Source organism: Cryptomeria japonica, chromosome 2, assembly GCF_030272615.1.
Source record: "Cryptomeria japonica chromosome 2, Sugi_1.0, whole genome shotgun sequence".
Lineage (NCBI taxonomy): Eukaryota > Viridiplantae > Streptophyta > Pinopsida > Cupressales > Cupressaceae > Cryptomeria > Cryptomeria japonica.
The window spans coordinates 89476101-89495227 of NC_081406.1; positions in this window are offsets into that span (position 1 = coordinate 89476101).

The following is a 19127-nucleotide window of genomic DNA, read 5'->3' on the forward strand; positions in this document are numbered from 1 at the left end:
GGAAAAGTTACCTTTTATTCGCCATAGACCTCTTTTCACTGCAATAAATGCACTTTGCCCTAATTCTTCTGGATTCTCTATATCCAACATAAATTCTTCACTAGATCTCCAAATAGGTTCAAATATTTTGGAAATCTACTACAATCGTAAAAACTTTTGCAACCTGCTGTAAACAGGCACAAATCTTCAAATAGGGGGGGGGTTGAAAGATTTTTATTATAATTCTCCCAAGGCTGGATGCCTAGGTTCAATTACCAGATGTAGTTCCAACACTACAATCAGGTGCGGGCCCACTCCCTACCTCTGAATCAATCTTCTTAACCCATGTCTTCTTCATCTAATCTTTCATCTCCTCAAATTTTTCTTTTCCCTTCTCATCTGGCTTCTCATTATTTTTCTTGTCTTTTGGACCTCTCCTATTCACATTTCTACTTTTGCAAAAATGTGTGAGCTTGAATTTCATCCTTAGAATATTACCTGTAATAAGTTATTTTCACAAAATACAATAGAAATGCATACAGGAAATCCAAAATCCACCAATGAAACTACATGAAATACATATTAAAATAAAACATTATTTTGCCTTCATGATTTATGTCTCATTGTGTCCTAACTCCACTATTCCTGGTTGCAGATGGTGTGCTCTCAGACAATGCACTGTTGGCTTCCAAGATGGCATATGAAGAATGGACTGATAACTTGTAGTTAACTGATACTATGATATGCAAATGCTACATGATTATGCTAAAATGATATATGATAATTGATATTTGCTAATTGCTTCAAAAACTCACGGATGCATATGATTAGCTTGGAAAATGCACTTGAATTCTCTTGAAGTCTTACACTCTCTCAACTGAAGCTCTTGATTTTATAGACTTTGAGATGATAAGATGATGTGGCTTAGATCAACGGTCATGATCAGATCTGCAAATTTGAATGGCTATGAGCAAAGGTGAAGGTTGAGAGAAAGGGGGAAGGAGAAGACAAGTGTCACTCATCTCACCTTGACTGGGTTGTTGACTGAGAGAATCTAGGGATGGTTGGAGGAAATTTAGGCATGATAGGACAAGTGGACTCAAGTCCTTCCCAAGATGTAGGAGGTGTTGGAGAGAATATAGGAAATGGTTATGAAATGTGTGTACATACACAATTTCATTAATTTTGGAGGTTGAAGATAAATCATGAATTAATATTTAAGGAATATTAATTTCTTTAGCCACATGTTTGATGAGTTGGCAAAGGGAAGATGAAGTGGAGATGGAGGGTGAGTTGGAAAAAGGGATTAAATAATTTAGGAATTATTTAATATTTGAGACTATAGGATAGGAGAATAACTATTAAATATTAGATATTTAATTGTTTGGAGAAAATAATTAAAAATTAGATATTTAATTAACTTGGAGGAGATAATTAAATATTAGATATTTAATTAACTTGATTAGAGGAATAATTAAATATTAGATATTTAATTAACTAGAGGAATAAGATAATTAAATATCATATATTTAATTAACTCAGAAGAATAGGATAATGAATTAATTAATAAAATATTAATTAATAGAAAGATATGAAAATGAATTAAATTAATTAATCTTTTTTGAATTAACTATTTAATAGAAGAATAAATATTAAATAAATATAAAATATTTATTTAATTGCTCATAGACAATTTTTAGGTGTACCAAAATGTGTGAGCTTGAATTTCATCATTAGAATATTACCTGTAATAAGTTATTTTCACAAAATACAATAGAAATGCATACATGAAATCCAAAATCCACCAATGAAACTACATGAAATACATATTAAAATAAAACATTATTTCACCTTCATGATTTATGTCTCATTGTGTCCTAACTCCACTGTTCCTAGTTGCAGATGGTGTGCTCTGAGACAATGCACTATTGGCTTCCAAGATGGCATATGGAGAATGGACTGATAACTTGTAGTTAACTAATACTATGATATGCAAATGCTACATGATTATGCTAAAATGATTATGCTAAAATGATATATGATAATTGATATTTGCTAATTGCTTCAAAAACTCACGGATGCATATGATTAGCTTGTAAAATGCACTTGAAGTCTCTTGAAGTCTTACACTCTCTCAATTGAAGCTCTTGATTTTATAGACTTTGAGATGATGGCTCAGATCAATGGTCATGATCAGATCTGCAGATTTGAATGGCTATGAGCAAAGGTGAAGGTTGAGAGAAAGGGGGAAGGAGAAGACAAGTGTCACTCATCTCACCTTGACTGGGTTGTTGATTGAGAGAATCTAGGGATGGTTGGAGGAAATTTAGGCATGATAGGACAAGTGGACTCAAGTCCTTCCCAAGATGTAGGGGGTGTTGGAGAGAATATAGGAAATGGTTATGAAATGTGTGTACGTACACAATTTCATTAATTTTGGAGGTTGAAGATAAATCATGAATTAATATTTAAGGAATATTAATTTCTTTAGCCACATGTTTGATGAGTTGGCAAAGGGAAGATTAAGTGGAGATGGAGGGTGAGTTGGAAAAAGGGATTAAATAATTTAGGAATTATTTAATATTTGAGACTATAGGATAGGAGAATAACTATTAAATATTAGATATTTAATTGTTTGGAGAAGATAATTAAATATTAGATATTTAATTAACTTGGAGGAGATAATTAAATATTAGATATTTAATTAACTTGATTAGAGGAATAATTAAATATTAGATATTTAATTAATTAGAGGAATAAGATAATTAAATATCGGATATTTAATTAACTCAAAAGAATAGGATAATGAATTAATTAATCTTTTCGAATTAACTATTTAATAGAAGAATAAATATTAAATAAATATAAAATATTTATTTAATTGCTCATAGCCAAATTTTAGGTGTATACACTTAGCAATGAGACTGGATTTGTTGCAAGCATAGCAAACAACATTTCCTTGCATAGGTCTATAATTCATATGATTTCTACTTAATCTGCATTGATTAGAAACATGCCCAAACATCCCACATGCATAACATGGTTCAGTGCAAGAAGTTGAGTCCACTTTTTGGCCAAAAAGTGTAAGTATTTTCCTTGATTTTTAGATTTTGCCACATTTGAGCTGAAAATTTGAAGCACTTAGAAATTGAAACTTGGAAAAAGTCAGCAATAAAAAATATAGCACTCAGAGTCTAGTTTTCAGATATGTAATTTATTTTAATATCCAGATAATATAAATTGACTTTTAGAAGGGATTTCTAAAACCACTTTTTAAAAATGCCTGTTTTAGGACCATACCATGCACGTGTACGACCCACACTTTTTGACACAAATAAAAGTTTCTTTTCAAACCCTCTTGGGAAATGATTTGAAATACATTAAAGATTGATGAGAATATTTATTTGTATTTTTTTTTGTAATATTTTATTTTTTATTGGCCCTAATTGTCGTTTTAAAAACTAGTCATGTACGACCCACATAATTTTACCTAAACTTTCATTTTTTGATATTTTTTTTTAAATTGAAAAGAATTTTGTGTATATTGATGACATATATGTTATTTTTTCAAAAAACATTAAAACAAAAAAGTTATTAAATAAACAAGATAAACTGATATTTCAAGTTAATGGACCAAATTTAGTACAAATTAATTAAAAAAAAGGAAAATAGTAAAATCTTAATTTTTTTTTAATATTTGAAATCTACATGGTGTAATCTAAAATGGGTTTTAATTTTGTTTAAAAATTCTATGATAATGGGTATCAAACATATGCCAGAAGTCAATATTTCACCATGTCATTAATACAACCTTGTACTTGTAGGTCCAAGGCTAAGGGTTGGGCATTCCATGCCTTTCTCGAACCAAAACTCGATGCACATGACAAGATCCATTTTCAAAATTTAAGAAACAGGGCCCCATTTTAATAAATGGGTAACTAGGCCCCATTATGTTTCTAAACGGGGCCCAATTATGGTTTGGGGCCTGTTAACAACGAGGCCCCATTTTTTATTTTAGCCTTGGGTCCTCGAAGCATAACGGGGCCCCATTTATTAAATAATGGGGCCCCATTCCTGGTGGCACACTTTCCAATGTGTGCACAACCCCCAAATTGGGACTCAATTTGTTCACTTATGCACATTTAATATTTTTCTTATCTTGAAGGTTATTCATCATACTTATGCATACATTTTCCTTATGACCATACTTATTGCATTTGAAAATTGACCAGTAAAAGATGAAGCATTAATGATCATCCTATTTCTGCATTGACTTGCCATATGACCAAATTTATTGCAAATAAAATAATTTCCATTGAATTTATAAGAATTAGGCTGTCTTACTGAAGGCTTTCTTGAGCTGTTATTCTATTGTGTTGACTTGGAGCTTTCACCTTTCTCGAAACCAAGACCTTGAGTGTCATTAGGATTCTTCTGAATTGTAAGAATTTCATCAAGCTTAGCTAAATTGATTTGGAACTTCTTGTATTCATTTGCAACATCAAGATCATATCTAATATGAATGATCTATCTTTCAAGATCTTCCTCATGTTGTCTAGCATCTTGTAGGTAAAGCTTCAATTGTCCATTATCACTCTCAAGTTTGCAACATTATTCAAATTTGTGTTTCAGGGACTGAGCAAGCTTTTCTTCATTTTTCTTCCTTTCTTCAATCTCTTTTGTCAATCTCATCACAATAGCTTCCATTTAAATCTTCTGGACTGTATTTGCTCTAGCTAGTCAGTCACATTCTTTTGTCTTTCCCTCAAGGCTTCTTCATCAATGCTCTGACTTTCCTTCTGCTTAAGCTGATCAATAAGTTCTTTTCTCTTTTCCCTTGATTTATTCAACTGGTCCTTCAATGTCTCAATGTATTCTTCGACATCTTTGAGATTTGATTTCACTTGCCGATTCTCATCTTGTGCATGATCAAGATCTTCAAGAGCAACAACTAGTTGCTTTCTAAGACTACCAAAATCCATTGATTCACCTTCCCGGATCAAACTCAAGCTATTTGGCTTCCTCTGAGGAACTAGGATTTGATACTAATTGTTGGAATCAAGGAACATTAAGAGGGCGGGTGAATCAATGTTCTGCAATTTTAACTTTGACAATCTGTCTATTAAACCACTTAATGCATATGAGAGAAATTAAGGTGCATAAACACAAAGAAAAGATCATAAACACCATAACACGAAGATTTTTACGTGGAAACCCAGTTAAGGGAAAAACCTTGGTGGGATTCTAACCCACTATATTAATATACTCGGCTAAAAGTATAGAAAGATCACATAAGGGGAATGCACATGCATTTAGGCACACTTCCTAGAGCTCACTGCTCAAATTATAAGAAATGGCTACAACCCGAAAGGCTCACTGCCTTACAAATGTTTGTAAGAGATTACAATGTGTTTTTAACTATGAAGTAGCATCAACAAATTCATGATTATAGTTCCAGTTAAGTACAAAAACATATTCTTACTCTACTCTGCAATACTTCTTTGTTATGATATTCTGCAACATACCAGAGCACCAATCTTTACCTTGCACATGTGAAACTGTGCACAATCACTCACACACATTGTATACACCTAAAAATGGTCTGAAGATAATTAATTGAATAAGAAATTATTTAATTAATCCCCCTCCCCAATTTAATTGAATTCATTAGCAATTTGATTAAATTATTCCACTCATCTACTTATTAATAAATCTAAGGATTTATTTAATAGGTTCATTTCAATATTACCCTTTGATTAATTAATCCCTCCCCATTTAAATTCGATTCTTCTAATTCCCTAATTAATTAAAACAAATCAATTTATGAGTTGTTGAAAGTTAATTAGTCTTTTCCTATTATTTGAATTTTTAAATTCAAATTACCCACATGCCTCCTAACATCTAACCACCTAACCTAACCACTTCTAAACCTAACCCATTCCATCTAACCTTGAGTTTAATTAAACCTATCTTAGCTTGCACATCCTAACCTCCTTATCCTAACCTCCTATGGTGTGGATACTCTCCCCTTGAGACACATGGCATTCTTGGGCCACATGTCCCCTCTCTTGGAAGCCCCTTTGACACTTGTCACCATAGAGATGACAAATGTCCCCTTTCCTCTAACCTCTTTTCCAACCTCCTCCAATTTCACCATTGATATGTTCAGACTCAATCTTGACCATTGATTCCTGCCACCTCACACCCTGGCCTTGGAAATCCTATAAATATCCCCCATTTTGGAGCAATAATCATCCCATCTCATTTACATTTTAGGCATTGTTACTATAGGCATAGTATCTCTTAGCATATCATTTGAGCATTGTTATTATAGGTAATTTCATCTTAGATCTAGCTTAATTTGATCATTTTCTAGCATAATTGTTGAATCATGTAGCTTAATCATTCTCTTTTCTAGCTTAATTGCATCATTATCATTTCAAATCCTCCATCTAGGTGTAGTCAAGTCATTGGAATTTTCTTATCTAGATCTGAGAGCAAATCCACACTCGCATCTCTTAGGAGGTGATAGATCACTTGGCCATGGTTTTATCTTCCTTTGTTTTAAATTTGCTAACCATGCTTGTAATGATCTATTGAGTGTTTGTGTTGTAACTGCAGGTATCACACTTCACAGGCACAAAATTGTGGTGCCCACTGTGGGGCCAAAAATCTCATTTTTGGCCTCCCAAGCATCATCAAATCTTCATTTTTGGCCGGGTTGGAATCAGAATCTCGTACGAGTTCCTTTTCTAGCTCGTATGAGCTCCTTTATGAACTTGGATGATAATTCTTTCTTACTTGTATGAGCTTCTGATTTGTCATACTAGTCTGCTTCTACACTCGTATGATCTCAGAAAGATTCTCGTACAAACAAGTAAATCATCTCGTATGACATTCTGCTTCTGTGTTTTTAAAATAGACTGCATTTTTGGGGTTTCATGCTTTGATTTGATTATTACTAATGCTAACACTGGTCTGTTTGTGAGTTTTTTGGCAGCCTAACTAGTTTTTTTGTAGGACGATTGTCGAAGATAAGACTCGCTGCATAAAAACACATCATGACTACTAATATATCTATTTTGCAGGTTGCCTAGGAGAACTCAACAAAACTTTGTGTATTTTCTTAAATTTTTCTAGGCACACTTGATTTTGCTAATGGAAATGAACAATCATGTTTTATGTGTTTTGATGATAGGTGAGTATGCTCTCACCTTTCTTAGGTGATCAGAAAGCTAGACTCATCCTTTTCTTTCATTAGTGCATTTATTTAGCAAGCCTGCCCTCCCAAGGAGCTAATAACTCTTAGCCATTAAGGTCGGTGAGAGGGGAATGACCTAAGTGGGAATGGATAACACCAAGTAATCCAACCCACTATAAAATAAATGTGATTTGATGAAAATAAAGTGAACGACAATGCTAGGGAATAGCTCTCCTTTGTACCTTCGGGTATATCAAACCTTGGTTTTCAAGGCTGGGAGACCTCTTAATTGAGTATTATACCCCAACGTGCCGAACAGATCCCTTACTAGTTCTGGTTAAATTAGAAGCTACCTGGTTCACCTCCGAAAGGGTGATAATATTTTTCCAAGAGAGATAGTAACTCTCCCAAGACACTTTCCATATCATGGCCCCATTAGCATTTGGAGCCAGATAATACGACATCAAGAATCCATTGCATGAGACTCAGTGGTAGTATTATGATTAGCTATTGGGTGTGTACCTAAGCTTGCAAGTAAATATTTTCTCTCTCAGCCAACTTCCTTAGGTAGCGTGATGTGCTTTAAGGTCACTAATCATATCGTGTGTTTGTTGTGTATTCATCCATTAAACAAAAAATCAGACATTCGAAATTGGAAAACATAAGAAAAAAATCAAACTTCACTTATCAAAATTTTGCCAAACAAGCATATTTTTCTCTATTCTGTTCTCTATCATACGATGAATATAGTTTGTCGTATGAGCCAGTGAGAGTTTTTGTACGAACCTATTAGCATAAAATATTTTGTCGTATGGCTTATTAAGTTTTATCGTACGAGGCCTTTTGTTTATCATGTGGCTTAGGGGGAATTGTCATATGAGCCTATGCTTTGTCATATGAAATTTCTGATTTGTCATATGGGCTTATATGTATTGCCATCTAAAGCTTCTTAAATTTTCATACAAATTTCTATCTCTGTTGGTCTAGAGTTTTTTTTTGCACATCTTTTTCAGATCTGTCATATTTTCTTGGTCAATTTATAGTGAGCATAAACACCTGATATCTATCGCTTTGTGCTTAGATTGTCTTCTTTGTTCACTTGGTCAAGTTATCATCTATCAAAATTAGACTTTAGAAATAAACACCTCAATATTTTTCAAGTGCTCATATTCAACAAGTTCAAGATCTAAACATCTCAAAGTGCATTATCACCCTCTTTGGTAAATTGATCACTCAAACATAGTTTCTCATCAGGATCTATCATCCTTTATCACAAAACTACAATGATTGGTCAAAATAATCTTGTCCCACATCGTAGGATATATTGTTCCTATTGGACTTGATTTTTATCAAATTATCATCATTGCACTCCAAAACCGAAGATCGAAAAACTTGCAAACTTTTAAACACTTGAATCATCTTTTTCGTGTCATATCGCTCTATAACATTTACATTGACAATTGATCACTTATCAAAACAACTTTTGGACAATCGAATCCTAGCACAATATCTTTTTCATGTCATATCGCTCTATCACATTTACATTGACAATTGATCACTTATCAAAACAACTTTTGGACAATCGAATCCTAGCACAATATCTAACACACGTGTATGCTCATTCTAACTAGAGCTCAGAGATGAAGAATAGCAGAGACAAAAATTGAAACATTGGAAATAACTGAAGAACATATAACTATGGAACATGAAGATGAAATACAATTTGAAGGAGAAATAATAGAAAAAAATATCAGAGACATCAAAAAAGATCCTCAATTCGATAAATTTATGCAAAAATTATTGGAGGGAGAAAAAGAAAAATATTTCCTAATGTTAGCAAAATCTGGTGCTACACTCCCCCAAGATTTTGATGTGAACAAATTGAAACAAAATAAAAGTGATCCTCCTCCTAGTAATGAACAATATGAGGATATTTTTGGTCTCAAAATGAATGAAACATTAATTCCTAGTAACACCAGAACCAATGAAGAAACTTACATTCCCAAAAGAGATGAAGTAGAAATTCTGAATAACATCCAATCCAATGAAGATACAAGAAGGGCTAGAGATGAAACAAGAAGAGATCCATATCCTCCTAGAATATAAAATCATGGTTATGCAAGAACAAATCATGTTGATAATCCTATCACAACTCTCACATAACAACTACAAACACTGCAAACACAAATTCAAGATATGTAGAGAGGAAATGTTAGAAGATACTCACTTCAAGAAATATGTCCTTATCCATTCAACAAAAATCTAAACATGATACCATTTCCTATAGGTTGTGAAACTCCTAGATATGAAAAATATGATGGAAGCACTGACCCTCAAGATCATATAAGAGAATTTTGCACAATGAGTATGGAGTTTGCACATGAAGATACCTACTTAATGAGATTATTTCCAAAAAGCTTAACTGGACTAGCTATGGAATGGTTCTCCAAACTTCCTCCTGGAATCAGATCATTCTCAGAGTTGGTGGATAAGTTTGTTTCATAATACTCTTACAAAATACAACATGAAGTAACAATGCTAGACCTATGTAATGCCAAACAAAAGAGTGGAGAACCTTTCATGACATTTTTACAGCGATGGAGATGGTTAGCTTTGCAGTATCCTCATAGAGTGCCAGAGTACGAAAAAATGGATATATTCATCAACAACTTAAATGATCAAATGAGTTATTATTTAAAAATGCAAGGAAATCAAAGTTTCATAAAAATGATTGATAATGGAATCAGAATGGAGGAAGCCATGATAAAGAAAGGTGAGTTGAAAATATACAAAGGAGTCCATCCTCCTAACAACAACAACAATAACAACAAGCACAATGATAAGCCAAAGTTTTGGAATAGAAATTGAAATGTCATCAAAGATGGAATAGTGGATAACAACAATGTGAAACCAAAGTAACCAGTTTTTAATTTATCCACTCACTTAGTAGCGACTCAACAAAATAATCATCACCAAAAAGCAACTATCAAAAATTTCTTTCAAAGGAAATTTATAAACATTGGTGAACCCCTTGGATCCACACTAATGACATTTCTCGCAAAAAAATTGATTACTTTGCTAGAAGAAAGGAACTATGAACCTCAAATAAAACCACCTTGGTGGAATGATAACCATTATTGCAATTTCCATCGAAACAAGGGACATCACATAGATAATTGTCAGCGATTGAAACATGTCATTCAAGATTTGTTTGATAATGGAGTAATAACTGTGGATGGACATACAACAAATGAGACTCATACAACTTTTAAAACTCTGCTTCCAAACTATGAGAAAGGTGAATCATCAACAACAAATAATGGGTAGGGTAAAGCGAAGGTAAACTACACTCATACATATGATAATGTGGTAAATGTGATTGTAGTTAAAGAAAAGAAAAATCAAGAACCTGCTCATGCTATCACACGAAGAAAAGCTAAAGTAGTTTTTCCGAGTCCTACAACAAACATGTCATCTACTACCAAATAATACAATCTAGTGGATCAATTACAGAAAACACCCGTACAAATATCCATCTTAGAACTTTTAAAGCTTTCACCTGCACACAAAGAAATTCTTGAATGAGCATTAGTAGATACAATAGTGTCGAAAGATCTTGATATCGATCAATTCCAAACCATGGTAGGACACCTCACAACCCCTCACTGCTTAGCATTCACTGAAGAAGATGACATGTCCTTGCAACATCCCCATAATGCTCCCTTGCATATTGAAGTCATCATTCATAAGACACAAGTTAAATGTGTCCTAATAGATGGAGGAGCTGGCTTAAACATTTTCTCTTTGAGTCTTGTCCATGCTCTAGGTTATTCAAAAGATGCAGTTGATCCCTAGAAAAAGATCACCATTAAAGCCTATGATGAAGAAGAGCATTCCTCTAAAGGAATTGCGATGTTACCCATCAGAGTGGGACCTTTGTAGAAAGACACAACATGCCAAGTTCTAGACTTAGATTTATCATACAACACTCTTGGGAAGACCTTGGATACATGACATACAAGTTGTTCTATCAACATACCATCAGTGCTTAAAGTTTCCCTACTATGGGCAGGAAATCATGATCTCAACAGATTCAAATCCATTTTAGTATTGTAGTAATCTTAAACCAGTTCAAGAAGTCATTGTTCCTCATAATAGGGAGGCATCATCTTTGAACACACAATCCAAGGAACAATCATTTGCCTCTATCTTGTCAAGTATGGAAAAGCAAATACAACTAAGAGATCGAGGAAACGAAGAATATTCAATATCACAATTACCACTTTCTCCTAAATCCTTTGGAAAACAATCAAACTCTAAACAAAAATCAATTGTAAAACATCTTTCGATGTTTGATGGAGCATTTGTTAGTGCTAGAACCTTATCAAAGGAAACAAAAGACAAAGATGTGCTACAGTGGCTATACAAGGATGAAGAATTTCAACAAAAGATCAATAATTTCCGCACACCTATAGAAAAGTATGGAAAAGGATTTAACATTCTCATAAAAATGGGATACACTGAAACGGGTCCTATAGGAAAAAGAAAAGAAGGTATCTTAGAACTTATTCAACCTCATACTCGGCAGGCTACTGACAAAACATGCTTAGGATATGGACAAGTTACTTTACCAGAAGACACATCTTTTAGTCAACAATAAGAGGAATATGAAAAAAGACAAGAACAACTGGCAATTGAAAGAGAAGAAACATCAGATAAGCAACAAACACCAGCAAACATAAAATGAGAAAAGAAGAAAGCTCCAAATCAACAAGAGAAACAAACTAAAAACACCTCTCAAACAACATTAAATCTCAATAAAAACAAGAAAGAAGATAATATAAGTCAAGGAGAGATCATAGCAAAGTTGACAGAACTCAATCTCAGTCCTAAAGAAGTTGAATATGAAAGAAGAAAAGATATAGAAACAAAAGCTAACGAAACAAATCAAATACTATATGAACAAATCTATAGATTTCAAGTTGAAAGTGATACAAATTCTAATGAATGGGAATGGGATTCCTATCACTTTGAAGAATTAGCTGAAGAAAATTTCTTTGAAGGAGATGTAGGAGTTGATGTAGTTCACACGTATGTAGGACAAACGTCAGGAACTAGCCCACTTGAATTAGAATCACATTCGGCTGCCTTGGACTTAACCGAGGATGATCAAGAGTTTCTTATGCGAGGTCATTCTAATGAGAGTACCATTCTAGACTTCAACATACATATTGAAAACTTTGATACATCTATAATGACCCTTGATACCCTCGAAACATCCCAACCTAAAGACCCCTTACCTCTACTCCACCTTGAGCTTATTGATTGGGAAAATGAAGGACATACAACCATTGATACCTTTCTGAATGAACATGCCATATTTGTATATCTTAACGCAATCTAACCTATAACAACTCTCACCAGGAATTTCAATGATGCATCTTTCAGTCAGACAGGTGCCAAATCTCCCAGTCGCAAAAGTGAAAATAACGAAAAGAATATCAAGTCTAATGCTAAAAACCATTTCTTGGCAACATTACATCAAGAAAAAGTAAAAATAAAGGACACATCTAACAATGAAAACCTCCTCGAGGCACCGAAAGATGGGAGTTTTGACACTTTACCTGAGCACTATCAAGAAAGGTCATTCATTTTTGATCAAACCAACAGAGGCAGTTAACATTGGCGCAATAGAGCAACCAAAGATCCTACATCCAGCGACTTCTCTGTCTGAGCAAGAAATGCAACAATATATGGAATTCTTCAAACGATGACAAATCAATTTTGCCTGGTCATATGCAGACATGCCGGGGTTAGATCCAGAGCTTATTATGCATCACTTAAATGTCAATCCAGGAGCCAAACCAGTCAAACAGAAGTTAAGGAAAATGTATTTGCATATCGCAATTCTAGTCAAAGCAGAACTAAACAAATTATTGGATGTCGGATTCATCAAACCTGTTGCCTATCCTCAATGGGTATCCAACATCATTTCTATTTCAAAACTAGATAAAAGCATCAAAATATGCACAGACTTTAGAGATCTTAATAATGCATGTACAAAAGATGATTTTCCTTTGCCTAACATCAACATCATTGTAGATTTAACTGCTAGACACTCCATGTTTTCTTTAATGGATCATTTCTCTGGATACAATCAGATCAAAATAGAAGCCAAAGATCAAGAAAAGACAACTTTCACATGTCCATGGGGTACTTTCTGCTGGAACATCATGCCTTTTGGATTAAAGAACACAGGTGCTACATATCAAAGAGCTATGACAACTATATTTCATGACATGATGCATACATTCATGGAAGACTATGCAGATGACATATTGGCTAAATCATACAATAGAGAAGAACATATAGGGATACTGGAAAAGATCTTTGAAGAGTTAGAACAGTACAAGCTACAACTAAACCCTAAGAAATGTGCCTTTGGTTTCACTTCAGGCAAGCTATTGGGATACATTGTTTCAGCTAGAGGTATCGAAGTGGATCCAGCTAAGGTAAAAGCAATCATGGAAATGGCATCTCCCAAGAATATAAGTCAACTAAGATCACTCTAGGGAAGACTCCAGTCAATCAAAAGATTTGTTGCTCAACTAGCAGATAAATGTCAACCATTTACTCATCTATTACATAAAAATGTTCGTTTCAAGTGGGACCACCAATGTGAGGATGCATTCAACAAGATCAAGGCCTATCTCATGCAACCACCCTTCCTAATGTCACCAATTCCAGGAAAACCATTATTACTTTATGTATCAACCACTAAAGCATCATTATGAGTTTTGCTCGCACAACAGGATAATGAAGGAAAAGAATGAGCCATCTACTACATCAGTAGAACATTAGTAGGATACGAGATCAACTATTCACCAATGGAAAAGCATGCTTGGCAGTAGTTTTTGCTTCTCAAAATTATGACACTATCTACTATCTCACTCCATAAAATTGATTGCTAAAGTTGATACATTGAAGTATTTGCTCAGCAAGGCAACATTAAAAGGATGACTAGCAAAATGGATCATGATCCTGAGTGAGTTTGATATTGAGTATGTTGATAGAAAAGCTATAAAAGGGCAAGTCATTGCAAACCAACTAGTAGAGGCACCACTTCAAGATGATCATCCTTTACAGATTGAGTTTCCCGATTCTGATATCCTAACAGTCACCACAAAAACATGGCAATTATACTTTGATGGTTCATATACACATCATGGATCAAGAGCAGGCATTATATTCATCACACCACAAGGTCATACAATTCCAAAAGCATACAAATTAAGCTTTCCATGCACCAACAACACATCAGAGTATGAAGCTTTGGTAAAAGGTATCAAAATGGTTATAGAATGGAACATTACACAACTTCAAGTCTTTGGAGACTCTCATCTTGTCATCAATTAAATTAATGACGATTATCAAACAAATGATGAAAAGTTGATGCCTTATAAAAAGATGGTTGATGATATCAAGAAATACTTTGTAGAAATAACTTTTCAGCAGATTCCAAGGAATGACAACAAAGCAGTAGATGTCATGGCTACACTTGCTTCTCTCCTTCAGACATAGGAAAATCAATAGCGTTATGAATTCCTAGTGGAAGAGTTGTTTTACCCTGGTCATAATTGTCCTGATTCCCAAACTATCTGTCACCTTGTGGGGCATGATTCCTCCCATTACGGCCAAACTTACACATACCTGAAAGATAACACCTTACCTCCTAACTTATCAAAAAATCAAAAGAGAAACTTTATTCGCCAATCCTCCGATTTTACTCTTGTCGCATATACCCTGTTTAAACGAGGTCTAGACGGTACTCTTTTAAGATGTCTCAAACAAGAAGAATTTGAGAAGGCCTTACATGAAGTCCATAATGACATTTGTGGCACTCATTCAAGTGGTCCTACCCTTTCAAAAAAACTCATACACTTGGGCTATTATTGGCCGACTATGGAATGAGATTCTTTTCAGATAGCTAGAACATGCAAACAATGTCAGATCCATGGGAATTTGATTCATGCACCAACATAAGAACTTCATGCTTTAGTAATATCTTGGCCTTTCTGCCAATGGGATCTTGATCTAGTAGGAAATATAAATCCTTCTTCATCTAATAGTCACAAATTCATCCTTGTAGCTACATAATATTTCACAAAATGTATTGAGGCAGTACCTCTCACAAATATCACAGGAAAAAAAATTGCTGCATTTATCTTGAACTACATCATCTGTCGCTATAGAATACCAATGACCATTATCACTGATAATGGGTGACCATTCAAGAATTGGGATGTACAAGAACTATGTGAGAAATTCAAGATCCAACACAGATTCTCCACACCCTACTATCCACAAGGAAATGGGCAAGTAGAAGCATCAAACAAAACTATTTTGAAAATCCTCAAAAAAACAGTGAATGATGGTGGAAGAGATTGGCATATTCAATTAAACCCTGCTCTATGGGCCTATCATACCAGTATACACACACCAAAATGTGCCACACCTTTCTCTCTTATTTATAGATAAGAAGCAATATTGCCAATAGAAGTAGATATACCTTCTCGACAAGTATCATTAAAAGGTCTCATCCCAGAGGAAAAACAATGAGTATCTAGATTACAAGAGTTAGAATTAATCCATGAATGAAGACAAAATGCCTTTGATCATTTAAAGGTATATTAGAAAAGAACATGTTGGAGTTATAATCATAGGGTCAGACCACGAGTATTTCAAGTTGGGGAACTAGTACTAAAAGAAAATCTACGCAACTAGGCAGATCGAGAAAAGAAAAGAAAGTTTGAACCAAATTGGTTAGGTCCATTTGTGACCACAACAATATTTGGATCAGGAGCATATCAGCTATTCACACAGGATGAAGATCAGCTCGATGAACCCATCAATAGCACGCATTTGAAGAAATTTTATGTCTGAAAAAGAAAAAAATTTAAAAACAGTGAAAAAGCAGAAAAATAAAAAATAGTGAAAAAGCAGAAAAAAAAAGAAGAGTGAAAAAGCAGAAAATTCAAAAAAATTGAAAAAGCAAAAAATCCAAAAAAAAAAATCAAATATGAGAAAAAGTGCAATAAAAATAGATGGTGAAAACCTGGCAAACAAGCGCTATCTGTCGGCTATCTCTTCCATCTATTAGTTCATGCATCATTCCTCTTGCATTCATTCAACACTGTTCATATCCATCATGAAGCCTTTGTACATACACAGGCATCCCAGCTAATCTCTCGCCATGGTTTGGATCATTGAGTATATCATAATGACTTTGTTTCTAGGCTTGGGGCAAAATCCTGCACTTAGCTAGGGACAAAATTCTTGATCATTTTGAGCTTAATCAAATAGGTAGAACATCAGTTAAACAACCATTATCAAGTGAAAAATGAGACACATCTAACACTGAACACGAGATCAAATTATCAACCATTAAACTATCACAAAGTTAGTCTAAATGCATGGATGATATCTTTTGGGTAATGATTTTAACATGATTGTTCAACTTTTTTATCTTGATTTTTGCTATCATGATTTCTAAGTGACTCTAGGATGTCTTTGACTAGAGGAACAAGGAAGGAACATGATATTTTTCTTGTCTGCTATCTATAAATTAATCATTAATATGTGCAAATTTGTCTTAGGACATGATCATCGGAGTATCATCGAAGACGTTTCCGATTTGCATATTAAAATGGTTAATACTACCTATTTTACGCAAGCATCACTCAGGTCATCTCGGTTTAATTATACCTCGATGCTTGTGCTAACTTGCCATATCAAAAGTCAATAAAGCAGTGCTTAGGTCATCATGGTTTAATTATACCATCGATGTTTGCACTCACTTCCCACATTTCAAAAGCTCAATGATGACAAAAATGCAATAATCCAGTGATTGGTCCGATTGTAGCTTTGCATTTCATTTGCATTGGCATTTGCATTTAAGCTTGCATTTCATTCTTGCATGGGATCCCGCATGCTCATTTTATCCAAGGTTAAATCTATTGCAGAAATCATCAAGGTATCATCACAAGTGTATACACAATTAGACTGATGACTCATCTCTCCAGATATTGTTGACCTAGCGAAAATCTTATGCTACCCTCTCAACAGAACCAACATCAGCTTATCTAAATCTTTTTGCAACTTGATATCAACAAACTATCAATTCTTTATCTAATCAACCTTATCAATTCGATCAATAAATCAAATTTAATCAATTCTATCATGTCTTATATAGGATGTATCTTTCCTAAAACTAGACATTCTGATCATGTCTTATATAGGATATATCGGTCCTGAAACCAGACTCTTTGATCATCTTTGTCTTATACAGGAGGTGTCATTCCTGAAACCAGACTGAATCTCGATCTTATCAATCTAACCAATCAATCTTTATCAATAATCAATATCCACATCACCATGATTGTAGAACTTGCATTTTCATCAAACACAGTTGCAGACATCAAATCATTTCTAATCGAGATACCAATTTCGCAAAAATTTGCAAAACTCCACAAGTCAATTATCTCAATTGATCTCCCGAGGGGGCATCATCATACCATAATCTATCAATCAATATCTAGGGCATCCTATCGAACCAATATCATCATCAAAATGATATTATTCTTTGAATCAACATGTCATCACACCTCTCTTCAAAGAGGGGCAAAATGTATACACCTAAAAATGGTCTGAAGATAATTAATTGAATAAGCAATTATTTAATTAACCCTCCTCCCCAATTTCATTGAATTCATTAGCAATTTGATTAAATTAATCCACTCATCTACTTATTAATAAATCTAAGGATTTATTTAAAAGGTTCATTTCAATAATCCCCTTTGATTAATTAATCCCTCCCCATTTAAATTCGATTCTTCTAATCCCCTAATTAATTAAACAAATGAATTTACAAGTTGTTGAAAGTTAATTAGTCTTTTCCTATTATTTTAATCTTTAAATTCAAATTACCCACATGCCTCCTAGCTTCTAACCACCTAACCTAACCACTTCTAAACCTAACCCATTCCATCTAACCCTAGGTTTAATTAAACCTATCTTAGCTTGCACATCCTAACCTCCTTATTCTAACCTCCTATGGTGTGGATACTCTCCTCTTGAGACACATGGCATTCCTAGGCCACATGTCCCCTCTCTTGGAAGCCCCTTTGACACATGTCACCATAGATATGACAAATCTCCCCTTCCTCCAACCTCTTTTCCACCCTCCTCCAATTTCACCATTGATATCTTCAGACTCAATCTTGACCGTTGATTCCTACCACCTCACCCCTGGACTTGGAAATCCTATAAATTCTCCCTATTTTGGAGAAATAATCATCCCATCTCATTTTAATTTTAGGCATTGTTACTATAGGCATAGTATCTCTTAGCATGTCATTTGAGCATTATTATTATAGGCAATTGCATCTTAGATCTATCTTAATTTGATCATTTTCTAGCATAATTGTTGAATCATGTAGCTTAATCATTCTCTTTTCTAGCTTAATTGCATCATTATCATTTCAAATCCTCCATCTAGGTGTAGTCAAGTCACTGGAATTTGCTTATCCAAATCTAAGAGCCAATACCAAAATGATCAAATAAACCTATCTTATATATCCACATCACCAATTTAAGTCACCACCAAGTTGACTTCAAGAACACGTCACAAAAGATGAAACATGTACACAAGTCATCTTCAATATGAAACAAAAAAAATTAAGTGGACCCCCAAAAAATGTCCACACGCTTCCCATAGGCCAGCTCATCAACCTAGAATATGCAAACACCTGCAAAAATTGATCTGCAAGATTCACAAACTAAATCATCACACGTTACCATTGATAACCATTGTTCTAACCAAAACATAATTACCAGATCTTCTAACTTACACAAAAATTATCATCGGAGGCTATAAACCTAGAATAAG